The sequence below is a fragment of the Bos indicus x Bos taurus genome, chromosome 22 (assembly GCF_003369695.1).
Source record: "Bos indicus x Bos taurus breed Angus x Brahman F1 hybrid chromosome 22, Bos_hybrid_MaternalHap_v2.0, whole genome shotgun sequence".
NCBI classification, from domain to species: domain Eukaryota; kingdom Metazoa; phylum Chordata; class Mammalia; order Artiodactyla; family Bovidae; genus Bos; species Bos indicus x Bos taurus.
In genome coordinates, this window is record NC_040097.1 from 34,611,431 (window position 1) to 34,626,806 (window position 15,376).

Here is a 15,376-nt window from a genome sequence, read left to right on the forward strand (position 1 = left end):
GAGTGGAGCTATCAGGAGGCAGACGGACTTTAAAATTTCTCTTTTGTAGATAAAAGGGGCAACGATCCTACCTCTTTTAACCATAGACGTAGAAAATGGCGAACAAAGTTTGGGCTTCGTCCCTTGCTTTTCACCGTGAAATAAAAGTCTTAAGCCTGTAACTCTCGCTGTCCCAAGGGATCGAGGAAAGGGAGGGGGAATAAGCGGCGTGGGTGTGGGGTGGGTGGGCAGAACCACCGCAGAGAGGAGCTGCGCGAGCCTCCCTCTGCGGGGAGGGTGTGGATCCGAGAGCAAGCCAGAACAGGTCCGCGTCCTCGCGGCCACTGCCGGCGGTGGGAGGGGCGCGGCAGCCTCTCCGCGGGCAGACCCGCGTGCAGATCGGCTGGGAGCTGCCGGCGAGAAACTCCCGTGCATCCGCCGGAGCTGCTGGACTTCCTCGCCCTTCTCCCGCTCCAAGCCAGCTTGAAGGAGCGGTTTCCTCGAAGGAAGGTACAGAAAGGATCTGGTACTGGGGGCGACTCAGGTGTGCGGGGGGTAGGGGGTGGGGGCGGTGGTTAATGTGCTTATGTCTTGTTAGCCCCGGGGAGTTCCCCAACTCTGAGCGAGACCGAAGGAGGATAATGGGTTTGCTCCAGCCGGGAGGGAGTCAACCCATGGTGGGTCGGTGATGGTGCGTAGTCAGGGCTCCGTCATTGCACAAAGTAGGGTGGTCCGAGGTTCCCTCAGCCTTCGGCCAGTTAGAGACACCCCCTTTCCCAGCCCCGCCCCCTGGTGGCTGAGGCTGGATTCAGGAGGTTCTGGTCGGTCGGACGGAGTAAAGCGGCTCCTCGAATCCTCCAGCTCCCACTTTCTCCTCCTGGTCATGGGTAGGTAGGTTGACTGTCTTTTCTCCAGCCTCCCTTACCTGCATCTCTTGCGTCTCTCTGGAGGGGATTCCAGACCCTCCTGGAGATTCCAGCCTCACCCGGGTGGGGGCTGCTAAGTCCAGCTGGGTTTGAAGGTTAGTCCTGGCATGACTCCTTCCTGCCCCCTACCATCTCTTGGGTCGTAGGGCTCAGTTCTCTTTCGCCAACACAGCCGCCCCACTGTCTTGCTCCCATTCTCAGGGGATGATTACACATGCCAGTGAGGTTTGATACGCGCCGTCAGCTTGAAAAGGGAGGTTTTGGACACCTGGGTTGGTGGGGCGGGGGTTGGGGACGAGAAAACCGGGAAGGTTAGGGGCTCCACCTCCCCAGACCACCGAGGGTAGGAGGGGGCAGGTCGGGGGCGTGGTTGCCATGGCTCCCTGGTAGCGGAGCTGGGGGAGCTAGAGATGCCAGTCACGGATGGTCCCTTCTTCCTCTTTGTGCCTTTCTCCCTCCCTTCTTTTTTTGAGTGAGAGTGTGCGTGGGGGTTGGGGGGAGCAGGGAGAAAGTGATTAATCTGGAGAGCAAGGACTGGAGCCGGGAGGCTGGGGAACGCCAGCCAGCCCCTTCATTCCCACTCCTCTTGCTCACTGCGAGCCTCACTTTCTCATCCGGGAGCAGGACTGAGGAATTCCTGCCAAAAGCCAGGGGCTGAAGAAGCCGCCACCGCGAGGGCTCAGGTACCCACACCCCGAGTCGCATCCTGGGGCGAGCGCGGGGTTGGGTGGTCAGGCTGTCAGCCGAAGGGCGGGCGGCGAAGGGGTAGGAGTTGAGCTACTGAAGGCAGGTGTGTAGTGACACAGCAGGGCGACAAGGCGCGGAGAAAGACTCAGGTTCAGCCAAACGCGAGTGGCGCCGGAGTTAGCTCCGCCGGGGTGGGTGGGGGGCTCCCAAAGAGCCCCCAGAGCTGGCAAGTGGTGCCAGGGCATGCGCGTGCGCGATGGCGCGCTCACGGAACGCCCGAGGTGGGGGGCACGTATGCGCGTGCGCGCGGAGGTGGGCAACTGGTGAGCCACCTGGGCTCGTGCAAGGCAGAGTCTCTCGCCGCGCTTACGTGGGTTCATAGGTCTGAGATGTGTGGTTTTGGACGAGTCGTTTACCCCATGCCTCAGTTTCCCCTTTTAAATAATAGGGATAGTATCAATACCTTCCTTTTCTGGTTTTTGAGCAAGTGGAGTAAGATAATTCCAGTAAACAGTTTAGCTCAGCGTCTGCTGTGTAATCAACACTAAAGTTATGGTTGCTGACCCCGTTTCTGTTACTATAAATTAATCCTCAATTTAAGTAGATAGGGCGTCTTCTCTTTTCTCTGCGTTTTTACTGAAGGCAAAATACTGATTTCTAATTTTGGAGACCGTCGATTGACATTAGTATTACTGTCCAGTTCATCTTCTACAAAGCTTTGATTTCCAGAAGATTGGAAGACATAAATTAACCAACCGGGTTGGAGAAAGAAGCTTAGAAAGCTATTTAGGGAAACTTTTAGTAATAAGAGAACAAAAGATTGTTGACTTTACTGCTTTTTGTGTAAAAATGTTTCCTCTCTCATCTGCTAATGTTGCAGTTGGCTTTGTCTTAATTTCATTATTTTTAGGATGGATCACCCTGTGACTTTCAAAATTTAACTTGGTTAATGGAGATTTCTATTTTATGGCCTTAAAAGTACTGCTGTGGATGTCCCTCCAGTAATGGCAGAGCACATAGTGTATAACCATTTCTCACAAACTCTTGAATATTGTCAGTGAATAAATGGAAACAAATAGTTATTTCTGGGCAAGTAAGAATACTGGCTAGGACAGTTCATTAAAATCTCTTTCCAGGCATGTTTCTACTCTTCACTGCAGAAGTTTGGGACTGTGATGATTAATGTATGTTTTCCAGATTGTTCTCTGTTGCACCTTATGGGTCCTTTCCTTTAAAGAAAAGGCTATGGATGTTTATTACTGCTCTTGGTTGTACAGGTGCTCCAACATATCCAGTAATGAGTAAGTTATATATCCCCTTTACCTAATTACAGGTCTGCTAGAATTTGATATTGCACATAATATATTTATTACCTTAAAGTGAATTCATGTCATTAAATGAACTAGTATTAAATTCATTTAAAAATTACTTGCTTTTTAGAATATTGACATATTTTGATGGCTCTGAAGCAAGTGACACCAGACAGATGTCACCATCATAAAGCTCCTTATGACATTTACAAAATAGACCTCACCTAGGAAAATATTTGCTGGATTGGAGCTTGGTTTTTATAATTAGCTTCTGAAATCTTTGAAGACTGAAGGTTGTTTGACCCAAATTTGCTTTTCAAAATATTTTAGACAGACTCATTTTTTATGGGGAAATCTAAGTAAAAGTAATGATTTAAGGCAGATTTGAGATTCTACCAATTTTTATCTCATAAAAGAAAATTAAGTAATAGAGGGTGGCTAATGGCATCAGATTTGAAGAAATGAATGTCAGGAAGCCCTGTATCAGTTCATATAGTAGAGTATTGCTTCAAGTTTGACTTTTGCAAGACAACCAATGCCCCCTTCTTCACAGTGAATATGTCATCTTTAAAGGGTACCTTGAGGAATTACTGTGACAGCTTGCCTGAAATTCATGTGATCATTTACATATTCTTTCCCAGGAGCATTGGCATTAAATGTTCCATTTATTGGAAATTATTTTGCCCTTTGATTTATGACAGCCAGCAGTGCCATAGAGTCTAATACGTTTTAGAAACAAAATTTAGCTTTTTACTATTTATATTTTCCCTAAAAAAAAATCTAAAATCTAAAAAGTCAATCTTAGATTTTGCACATGGAAAGCTGAAGTTAGGCTGAAGACAAAGGGTAACAGTAAAAAACCATGACAAATCCAGATTTGGGGAGCTAATTGACATGCTAAGGTATAATCTAGAGAAACAATGTATCTCTATACCAAGGCTATTTTCAGTGATGTACTGTATTATTTGATTCAATCAGTGTTCCTTGTTATTTTTTCAAAACGAGACCAAGAATACTATATTTTCAATTATGAACATTTTGATTACAGCTTCATTCTAACTAACTAATTCAGTCTGAAGAGAATGCAATTATTATGGTGATTTACATACAATATGCTAAGTTAACACAGCTAATGAGTGAAAGCATAATATTCTTTCTATTCATTCCTGGAAAAATATTGTGCTAAGCATTCTTTCAAAGAAAAGATTACATTATTCTCCAGCATTTATGTCTACCTACAGGTAAATTTTGGCACTGAGCCATTTTCTCTGCTTTTAAAATGAAATCTCTCACATTTTGGCGATCCTGTGCCTCTCCCACTTTTGGGGAGGAGATGGGGTAGGGAATGGAAACAATTCTCAGTTTAATTAGCTGTGGTGATTTCTCTTTTCTCTGCATCTTTATTGGGGGAAAGATTCTGTATTTTCTAATTTTGGAGGCTGGTTAACACCTTAAACATTTCTAATTACTGCAGTTTATTTTATGTGCATTGCAATAGTGTAGTTGGTTAATTATAGCTTTCTCATTAGCACCATGTAGAGAGTAATGAATTAACACATCCCTTTGATCAAAAGAACATCTAAGTTTATCTTCTGAGAATAAAAGTGTTATTGTGTTACTGAAAGTCACTATAATTTTCCCAAGAAACAAATTGGTTGGAATTCTCTAGCACTGGGATAAGAAGCTTGATGAATGAGGGAGTAGAGCAGCGGTTGCTTGGCAACCTAACATTATTCTGCAATTTCTCCTGGTATATTTATCCAGTAAACTAGAAAATTCTGTTTTGTTAACGAATGTTTTTAGTCAGTGCACAAATAGACCATAACTAATTGAGATTTTATGTATTGTGGATAAAAAAATGGTCTTGCTTACATTCCCATTGTGTTTAGATAATACAAGTACAAAGAGAAAGAATATTCTGTTTTCAGTTATTAAAATTTTTCTAAAAATTTTTACTTAATTTTCACATGAGTTTATTACTACCAAAAATTGCAACTTGTTTACCTCTTTGGAAATCACATTAAGAGTGTGTGTGTGTGTGTGTGTGTGTGTGTGTGTACATGTGTGTTACAGTTGGGTTTGTGTACAGTTTTTCAGTAAGAATCAGAAATAAATTTTGAACTGTGGTGAATTCTTCAAAAGTTGTGGTTTGTTGGTTGAGATGATAATTTGGTAAATTTAGAGAGGCATAAACATTCAATCCAAGTGATACCAGGAGGTGATAATAATAAATGTGCTGAATGGCTAATATATAAATGCAGTCTGTTCTTTGACCAGGTGTTTTTTTTGCCTGGTGGTCTTATTACATTCTCTCTTCGGATGTCTGAGTACATCTCATTTCCTCTGTAGTTGTGAAGTAGAAGCTTAGTAAAGCCAGGCATTGCCCATTTTCCAATCCACCTCTCCCTCATTCCAGGAACGATAATGTACTATTTTCCTGTTTAACCTGTGAAGTTTAGTCTGCATCACAATTCCCGTATCAGATGGCAGAATCTTTTTGAGGCCACAGGCTTCATTTCACTTATCTTTTAAACACTACAGGTTCTGTCACAGTGGGAAGCAAACAGGGTGTGGTAGTTATTACATAAATATCATGGCTGTAAGAGTCAGGCTGCCAGGGTTCCCAGTCCAGTTCTGTTAATTCCTCAATGCATGGTCCTGAGTAAGTCATTTTAACCTCCCTAAAACGGATTTCGTCTATGGAGATGTGGAGCACTATCTATACCCAAACCAGTCAGTCCTAAAGGAAATCAACTCTGAATATTCATTAAACTCCAATATTTTGGCCACATGATGTGAAGGGCCAACTCATTGGAAAGACCGTGATGCTGGGAAGGCAAAAAGAAAAGGGAGTGGCAGAGAATGAGATGGTAGATGGCATCACTGACTCAGTGGACATGAAACTGAACAAACTCAGGAGATAGTGGAGGACAGAGGAGCCTGGCATGCTGCAGTTCATGAGGTTGCACAGATTTGGACACGGCTTAGTGACTGAGTGTTATATGCAGCAATCTAGGTAGCCAACTTACTAGAATGCATTAAGCACTCAATAAATTCTGGCTTCTTATTATAATAATTTTTATTCCATGCTCAGTGTGTGAATGGATAAAAGATAGACACGAGTGTGTCTATGTATATGAATAAGTGTGAACTTATTGGTGGCTCAGCTGATTGGGAAGATGCCCTGGAAGAGGGCATGGCAACCCACTCTAGTATTCTTGCCTGGAGAATCCCCATGGACAGAGGAGCCTGGCGGGCAAAGAAACAGACACAACTGCGCTATCAGCACAGCATGGCACTGCACATTATGTTACTGTTAAAATCTTGGAACTTTGTTTATTACATCAATTAGATGTACATATGCAGATAGTGATTGTTTCACGTTTGAAAAATCCTGGATAGTAGTTTTCAGGCTTGACTGAAATGAGAATCATCTAGAGAACTTTTTAAAAACTGCCAAGCCAGATAAATTCAGTAAGAATTCTTGGAAGTGGTGACCAGGCATGTGGATTTTTGAAAAACTCCGGTGAAATAGTAATGCCGGAGTTGAGAACCACCACCTTAGATTTGGAGACGTCTTCTATAACATTGTGCTGGCCTGCGGCGTTGACTTACAGTTACCTTGGCATCATGAAATGTGGTTGGAAAAGAAGAAAAGCTCTGACTAACCTCTGAGGTTTTTCTTAGTAATCCCGTTGGTTTATACAGCACTTTATTCTCTGAAGAGCTTAAATGTGCTTTTCATTTACTATGTATTATTTCATTTTTCAGCCGAATGTCCCTGTGAAGATGGTAGGGAAAAAGTCATTATCCTGATTTTGCAGATGAATGGAGAGAGCCATGCAGAAACTATGTGATTTGATTAGATTCATACATTTAGAACAATCCTAGATATCAAGATTCTTGTCACTTTTGGGTTCCAGATAGTTCTGTTTTTGCTATGAAATTTCAAATGAGGGAGAGAAAGTTATTGTTTTTAGATTAATTAATTGTGTAGGAAAGAGTTGTATAGATGATAATTTCTATGTTTCTTGATATAATTTTGCATTATAACGAAAAGCAGATTTTTTTTTTTTAAGAGGCACCATAGTTATTTAAGATCCAGCCCTATGTCCCTTGGACTGAACCCAGCCTACATATGTGTTTTCTTTGGCCTAAGACATATTTAGAAAATACTTAAGTCAATATTTTAAAACCAGGGATTTCACATAAAATTCATATTTCTGACTCATCTTGAGAAACGTGATGATCTTGCAGTATTGGACTTGAATGCTCTGGTGGCAGAGTGCCATCCACAGGAACAGGGTAGCATGTTCTCTTGGCAGTGTTAAAGGACCCAGAGTTTTTTTAATCTCCTCTGGGTAAAAGTTGGCACTCTCTTGCTTTCACTTGATTTTTTTCCCCTTGTATGTAAGTGGTACTCATATGGGACAATTGAAGGGAATTTAAAGAAGAAACCAACCACATCTTTTGGGGCAGAGTTGAGGGAAGCCAACAAGGAAAGGCTGCTGAGGCAACCCTGGGCTATTTATTACTGCCCTTAGTCTAGAGGGAAGACAGGAGAAAGAAGTTACTGAAAGATGGGAGCCATAGCTCTGGGGAAGGTTGCAGACAGAACCTGTGGTTTTATAGAAACAGCCATTGTCAAGTCGCAGGACACCGGTCTCCTCCTACCCCAAGATCTCTTGCTTCTTCCTCCCAGTGGCTGTACCCATCAGCAGTCAGAGGACGAAGGAGCCTGGTCCAAGTGATCTGCTGCAGTTGGTTCCCTCTGCACAGAGCAGCCTGGAGGAAGGTGCAGAGTAAATATAAATCTGGAGAGCTACTGAGGAATATCCAGCACACCCTGAAGACTTCACAAATTATAGAACTTGTATAAGGGGGAAGAAGAAAACCCAAACTGCCGAAAGCTGGACAAAAGGGAGAATCCTGAAATTTGCATTCGAGGCCATCATTTTCCCTTCCCCTTTGTTATTCCTTCCTCTGATCCTCCTTCATTGCCCCAGGTGGGCATGTTCATGGCCAGAAGTGGGTTTCAGTTGAAGCTTCAAACTTCAAAACAAACTTGCCCTTTCCCTTGAATTATCTCTGCCTTCCAAGAGAAAGCTGTAAAGCACAGTGAATAAGGCAAACAATGGATTCTAGCTTCTTTGGTAACAGGTTTGCATTTTTAGCAGAGGTTCCTCCCTAATAGAAGCTTTGCTGTAAGTGGTGATTTTAACTCTAGGAATTATAGATGTGCCCAAGAAGTGGAGATACCCTCAGATAATACTCTGATAGCCTAAAGTCATTGTGACCTGGATATTTGGATCTCTGAAGGGCTCCCCCTCTGTGATGCAGTGTTATCAGGATAAAGAGGATGAGAAACTAAATCAGGGATATATTGGTAGCATCCTGATACCAGAAATTTGTATTTACCCTGGCTAAGGAACATAGTTTCCAAAGTAATAGAAAGTAAATTGGTGAGAAATTTTTGGAGATTTTTAATGATTTGTTGCTATTAGAGCTGACTGTGAATTTAGTTTGTTACTGTGTTGAAGACCACTAAACAAAGTGATGTGACAGGATATCAGCTTACTATGGGATGTCTTACATATTGATATGTTCAAAGAAAAATACATCTCCTGTGCAAAGGTTCAAGGGGAAGACAAGTATTGACCTTTTCTGAGACCCTTGACATTCAAAACTTGGAAGGAAAGTTATGACCAACCTAGATAGCATATTCAAAAGCAGAGATCTTACTTTGCCAACAAAGGTCCGTCTAGTCAGGCTATGGTTTTTCCAGTGGTCATGTATAGATGTGAGATTTGGACTGTGAAGAAAGCTGAGCGCTGAAGAATTGATGCTTTTGAACTGTGGTATTGGAGAAGACTCTTGAGAGTCCCTTGGACTGCAAGGAGATCCAACCAGTCCATCCTAAAGGAGATCAGTCCTGGGTGTTCATTGGAAGGAATGATGCTGAGGCTGAAACTCTAGTACTTTGGCCACCTCATGCGAAGAGTTGACTCATTGGAAAAGACTCTGATGCTGGGAGGGATTGGGGGCAGGAGGAGAAGGGGATGACAGAGGATGAGATGGCTGGATGGCATCACTGATTCCATGCACATGAGTTTGGGTGAACTCTGGGAGTTGGTGATGGACAGGGAGGCTTGGCGTGCTGCGATTCATGGGACGCAGAGTCTGACACGACTGAGCGACTGAACCGAACTGAACTGAACTGACATTCAACACGGCATTTACATTCATTTAGAAGATTACTGCTGAATATTTCTGTTTAAAAAAAATCATTGTTTGAGTACTTTAAGGTTTTTACAGAATTTTCCCATATCTAATTTGACTTTTTCAACAACAGGGCAGACAAAACGGAATAAGTTGTTAGCTTATTTTGTAGAGGAAAAATACTGAAGTAAGGTTGAATAGTGGGCTGGGCAGTGGTGAAGCCAGAAAGAAAGTGCAGATACCATCATATGTAACTCAGTTCATAATACACTCTACAGCTTTTAAATTTCCTTCTTTGAAAGAAAAGAGAAATATTGTATAACTGATTTGTTTTAAAAAAGCAAATTAAGAATTAACATATAAGCTGAGGGAATGCAATGAGTCTAGGGGAAATATTGAAAAATTCACCAGTTTTCTGTCCAAGGTTGAATATCAGTTCAGTTCAGTCAGTTCAGTCGCTCAGTCGTGTCCGACTCTTTGCAACCCCACGAATTGCAGCACGCCAGGCCTCCCTGTCCATCACCAACTCCCAGAGTTCACTCAGACTCATGTCCATCGAGTCGGTGATGCCATCCAGCCGTCTCATCCTCTGTCATCCCCTTCTCCTCCTGCCCCCAATCCCTCCCAGCATCAGAGTCTTTTCCAATGAGTCAACTCTTCGCATAAGGTGGCCAAAGGACTGGAGTTTCAGCCTCAGCATCAGTCCTTCCAATGAACACCCAGGACTGATCTCCTTTAGAATGGTCTGGTTGGATCTCCTTGCAGCCCAAGGGACTCTCAAGAGTCTTCTCCAACACCACAGTTCAAGAGCATCAATTCTTTGGCTCTCAGCTTTCTTCACAGTCCAACTCTCACATCCATACATGAGAACTGGACATGAAACAACAGACTGGTTCCAAATAGGAAAAGGAGTACGTCAAGGCTGTATATTGTCACCCTGCTTATTTAACTTCTATGCAGAGTACATCATGAGAAATGCTGGGCTGGAAGAAGCACAAGCTGGAATCAAGATTGCCAGGAGAAATATCAATAACCTCAGATATGCAGATGATACCATCCCTTATGCCAGAAAGTGAAGAGGAACTAAAAAGCCTCTTGAGGAGACTGAAAAAGTTGGCTTAAAGCTCAACATTCAGAAAACTAAGATCATGGCATCTGGTCCCATCACTTCATGGGAAATAGATGGGGAAGTGTCAGACATTTTTTTGGGCTCCAAAATCACTGCAGATGGTGATTGCAGCCATGAAATTAAAAGACGCTACTCCTTGGAAGGAAAGTTATGACCAACCTAGATAGCATATTCAAAAGCAGAGACATTACTTTGCCAACAAAGGTCCGTCTAGTCAAGGCTATGGTTTTTCCAGTGGTCATGTATGGATGTGAGAATTGGACTGTGAAGGTTGAATATAACCCTGTGCAAATATAAAGAGATTCGACTTTTTTTATAGGTTCCTTAATTCCATTATACATTGACTGATTAAATGATTGATTTATTGAATGTGCTATGAGACAGTGACTAATCATTAAAGGCTTTTATTGAGTAACTGCTTTGTGCTAGAGACAGAATTGAGGCTATGCCAGGCAAACAGTTAAATTACCTGTCCATTACTAAATGTTAATGATGTATTTTATAATCTCTGCATCAGTGTTTTGAGGAAAGTACTGTTACGCTAATATTCGTTTAATGCGGAGTGTCACAGACAATAGGTGTCCTTGTCCAAGGTCACACAATATGACTTGGAAGTGGCCAAGCCAGTAGTATTCCAGCTCAAAAGTATCTAATCTCCAGCCTCAAGCTCTTTTACTCTTGACACTGTGCTGCCTTTGAGTCCAGCAGACCCCTAAACACCCCATCTTAGTCAAGACTACTGTAACAAAGTACCACAGAACGGGAGGTTTATAAACAATAGAAATTGTTTGTCACAGTTCTGGGGACTGGAAGCCTGACATCAGGATTCCAGCATAGTCTGGTTCTTATGAAAGCCTTCTTCTGACTTGCAGACTGCTGACTTCTCTTTATACCTTCCTGGTGAGAATGACAAAAAGAGTTCAAGAGTTCTCCAGTATTGCTTTTATAAGGCTACTGATCACATTCATGAGGGCAGCACTCTCATGATCCAATTCCCTTGCAAATGCTACACCTCCAAATAGCTTTTCATTGAGATTAGGGTTTCAACATATGAATTTGGAAGAGACACACATTCAGTTCATTACATACCCATTCTCTTCACTCTTGGACTTCATTCCCCACCTGGGCAATGTCCATAGTACCGGCACCCCGGGATTAGCAGGATTCTCTAACTACGGTCTTTGTCAAGGACCATCCAGATTTGCCTCTTCTATGTATTATTTTGTCATATGGAAAGTAGATATTTAAGGGCTCCTCCTTAAGTATTAAATGATATTGAATGCTAATCCTCGGAGTGGCGGCATTTAAAAAGAGGATTTAAAATTCTTGTTGCAAAGATTTGCTGTGAGACACTCCCATGTGGGTGAGACACTCCCGTGTGGGAGGTACATTGGCAAAGAAAGACATTTGTGTTTTCTGCAAAATCATGTCATAAAAGTGTCTGATGTCTGAGTCCTCCTGAACTCTGTCCTGGGCACCAATATATGTAAAAATCAACCTTCACCCTCACCAAACGTTTTGGTTGCCTTCATTACCATCTTTTATTTCTTGGTGGAAATGTTTCTGATACTCTGTAATCTCAATATGCATAGATTTCCCTCATATCCGGGTATTATATGTAACCAACTGCATTACACGGTTGGCATTTCCACAAAGGTGTATCTGCCACTCCAGATTAAGATAGACATAGTTGGCAAAGGCAGATGCCATATCCCAGGCTGGCTGTTTTTGAAAATGACACCCATCATAATGGTGGCACTGTCTTTATTAGCAGCTGTCAATGAAGATAAGGCTTTGGAGGGAAAAATCAACCCTATTCTAGGCATGGTCAATATATGTGGGAATTTTGAGAGGTATTTGATTTTGGGGGTATGTAGTATTTAGAAAAATGTTAATTTTTTAATATGCAAAATATAAATAGCATTCTCGAACACTGACTCCAGAAGACTTTTTTTATGTAATAGATAGTGGCAGAAATGTGTTTGCTTTCTGCTTAGTCTAGACAGTAGATCCCATTTCCTTGGACTATATGGAATGAATTTGCTATAAGGCTTTTGTTTGATCCATGCCTGCTTCTTTAGAGTATAGCACTTGGCTCCTTAACAAATGCGTTTATTTTTGTATTATAAATTCAGAGGATTTGTAAACTTGTTCTCTACATTGCATCTAATGACACAGTGGGGAAATGATTTATTCAATTAAAATACTTAAGGCATTGTACAATGGCAAAGAATTGAAAACATCGTCCTTGGTGACAAGTAAAGAAAGAAAACCAATAATAATTTTACCATCTACAGACTACACCAGAAGGATTAATAGACTGTTGGGTCATTCATTATTGTTCACTAATTTAAGACATATAGTATATTCTGGAAAGGAGATCTGAGTGAATGGTTAAAAATAGAAAGCCAGAATAAAGGTGTTTAAATTTGACCTTGAACCTGTTTCACATTGTGATCTCCAGCAACTCTCAGTGGAGCTAAATTTCAAAGGGTCTCAAGAGACCTTTTTCCATGCATACAAGTTTCTGCATGTAATTGATTTGGGCTGAATAGATTCTGAACACAATTGATTTGCTTGAAATAGTGCTAAAGGACCAGGAATGAGCAATTCAGGTGTATCTCATGTGAATCAAGTTCAAATAAATTGGATTTGACCTTAATTACTATCCCCTCAAAAAAGGAATGACAGTCGTCAGAGTGAATACCATTCAATTGTATATAAAAATTGATATGAGTTGTTTGAATTGGAAATTGACCTCCATACACAAAACCTCCTTTTGAAAACTTGGTTTCTACCTTCTATTTTCCTGTCTCACCAGCTGTAAACTGAGGATAAAAACATTAACGCACCCTCCCAGTGGCAGTTAGAGGATTAATGAGCTAATATTTGTAAAGTGCTTTGAAGATAAAAGTGCCAGCTATTATTATTACTAATAAACCATTTTTCTCCAGTGTAACTTTGGACAGCAGCCATTAAAAACCCATTACTGTATTTAACAGTAAAACAGTCTCCTACAGCCTAGTATTTACTGCCCCAATTGAGCATGCGTTCCACTTCCTTTGCCCCTCCAAATTCTGAACTGATGAGGAGGGACAGGAAGGTGTGTGTCATCATTTCCCAAGTTCATTTCAATAATGGGATTTAACAGACTGGATGCTTCTGGGGTAGACACCTTTGATTTTCTCCTACAAAAATGAGAATGTGACCTTAATGGGAAGATAATTTGGCTGCACATTTGGTTCTGTGTCCTATGAAAGGAACGGAAGACCGATTCTTGATTTTTATTCAGCTGGATTTGCAATGCTTTTAGTATGTTTGAAGATTGCATTCCAATTTGTTCTTGGTTATTTAAAACTAGTTCTATAAGTGAAACAAGATTATGTGGGTGGCTGTAAGTGTATACGTGCATGGGGTGGGCAGAAGGGTGTGCACTGTTCACAATTCAGTCTAAAACTGAGGTGGAAGGAAGACTGAAGTAATTATGCAGCTACTCCAAGTACATACATATTTAAAAGATAAAATTGGAGACCTTGAATTATACAGAGTAATTTATTATTCTGCAATTAATGTATGCTATTAAATCCTTTCAATCCCAATTTATTTTGACCTGTGTAGATGTCCTAAAATACTGAATGATACATTCAGTATTTAATGATATTAAACACTCATTTTATCCATACTGTTTTACTACTGTAAATAAGACTGAAAATGGAGATCAATGACTATAATGACAGGTATTCATTTGGAGTTTACTCATAGCTACTTCCAGTATTTAAATCCTAGGCTAGTATCTAAGAACTGAAAAAAAAAAAAAAATCATAGCAACCTAAATCTTATCTCTGCAAAAATTCACCAACTGCAAACATTTTATTATGGAAATACCTGCCTCATTCAGTGACTGTTTACTTTTAATTTAGAACCATCTCAATAAGTTCAATTGTGTTATTTTAGTGGATGAGGAAGTGTAAATTGCAGGTTAGAACAGATGAAGGAAATGTTGCAGATTCATTCACAGACAAAAGAATTCACAGCTAACATCTCTTCAGCAGGGGAGAAGGATAGAAAGATTAGAAAAAGACAACTCAGAGATCATGGGGATATGGCTGGTCCTGAGTCAGTAAGAAACCACAATACAGTTTAAGATAAAACAAAGAAACATTTTTATGTATCACCTATAGGAGTACAGATCGTTTATCTGAAAATCATCCAAAACCCTCTTAACTAGTGATACAGCTGCTTAAGAATGTTAAATACAAATACAAAACAGCGATGATAAAACCGCCAAACCTTTTACAAGATATCCTTCTAGAAGCAATGCACTGGTAACTATCCAAGGTACTGTTGTTTGCAGATGAGATTTCGTATCACCCTCTGCAAGGGAATCATGGTGCATTTTTGTATACTATTACTATCACTTAGGGAAACTGTGATTTTTAAGTACCATCACCATTCCATTGACTTCTGAAATTCAGTTCATGTTATTTTCATCATTTCTTTTTTGAATTGTGTATGGGGAATTCACCATATGTTTAAGAACTCAGTAGATATGTGTTTTGCATATGAGATTATTGGGGAAATATACAAGCTGCTTATTGTTTGGAAGAAAAATACCTGGAGGCTTATGTGTAGCTAAGAAGGGCAATGATGAAAGGTGATCCAGAAATGTGATCATGTATTAATAGCAGTTTGTAAAATGTGAAGGGGCATTGTCCGATTTATCTACTGCTACATAGTAAACTAAGCCATAATTTAAACAAGTTAAAATTGCATTCTATGAAATCTCATTATTTTGTGAGTGATTTCTTCAGCTCTACCGCATGACAACTGAGGTCACATGGTGATTTTCAGATGGTGGCTAAGCTGGACAGGTGGCCCCAAGATGGCTTGGCTTGCATGTCTCCTGCTTTGGCCAGTTGCATTGAGCTCAGCTGGTCTCCTTTTCCTTTTCATGTAGTCACATGGCCTTTTCACCGGTCTCTCCAACAGGTTGTTGGACTTTACATGATGGCTCAGGGCTCCAAGAGCTCAACTTAGAAAACTATCAGTTTTGTTAAAGTCCAGCCCTGTAGCAACGCTTCCACGGTATCCATTGGCCCAAGCTATCAAAGACCAACCCCTTTTCA

General features: G+C 41.1%; 1 protein-coding gene across 11 annotated transcripts in view; it reads left to right on the forward strand.

Annotated features, from left to right (window-relative positions):
• Positions 1–230: 230 nt before the first annotated feature.
• Positions 231–15,376, forward strand: part of CHL1 (cell adhesion molecule L1 like) — a 224,732-nt gene continuing 209,586 nt past the window's right edge. For 2 of the 11 annotated variants that reach the window (XM_027522312.1, XM_027522316.1), the window contains exon 1: positions 778–870. The gene's annotated coding sequence lies outside the window, so the exon portion shown is untranslated. Of the gene's footprint in view, positions 490–708; positions 871–1,421; positions 1,589–15,376 lie in introns of those variants that run through there. The other 9 variants (XM_027522315.1, XM_027522317.1, XM_027522309.1 and 6 more) reach the window with 9 other exon arrangements.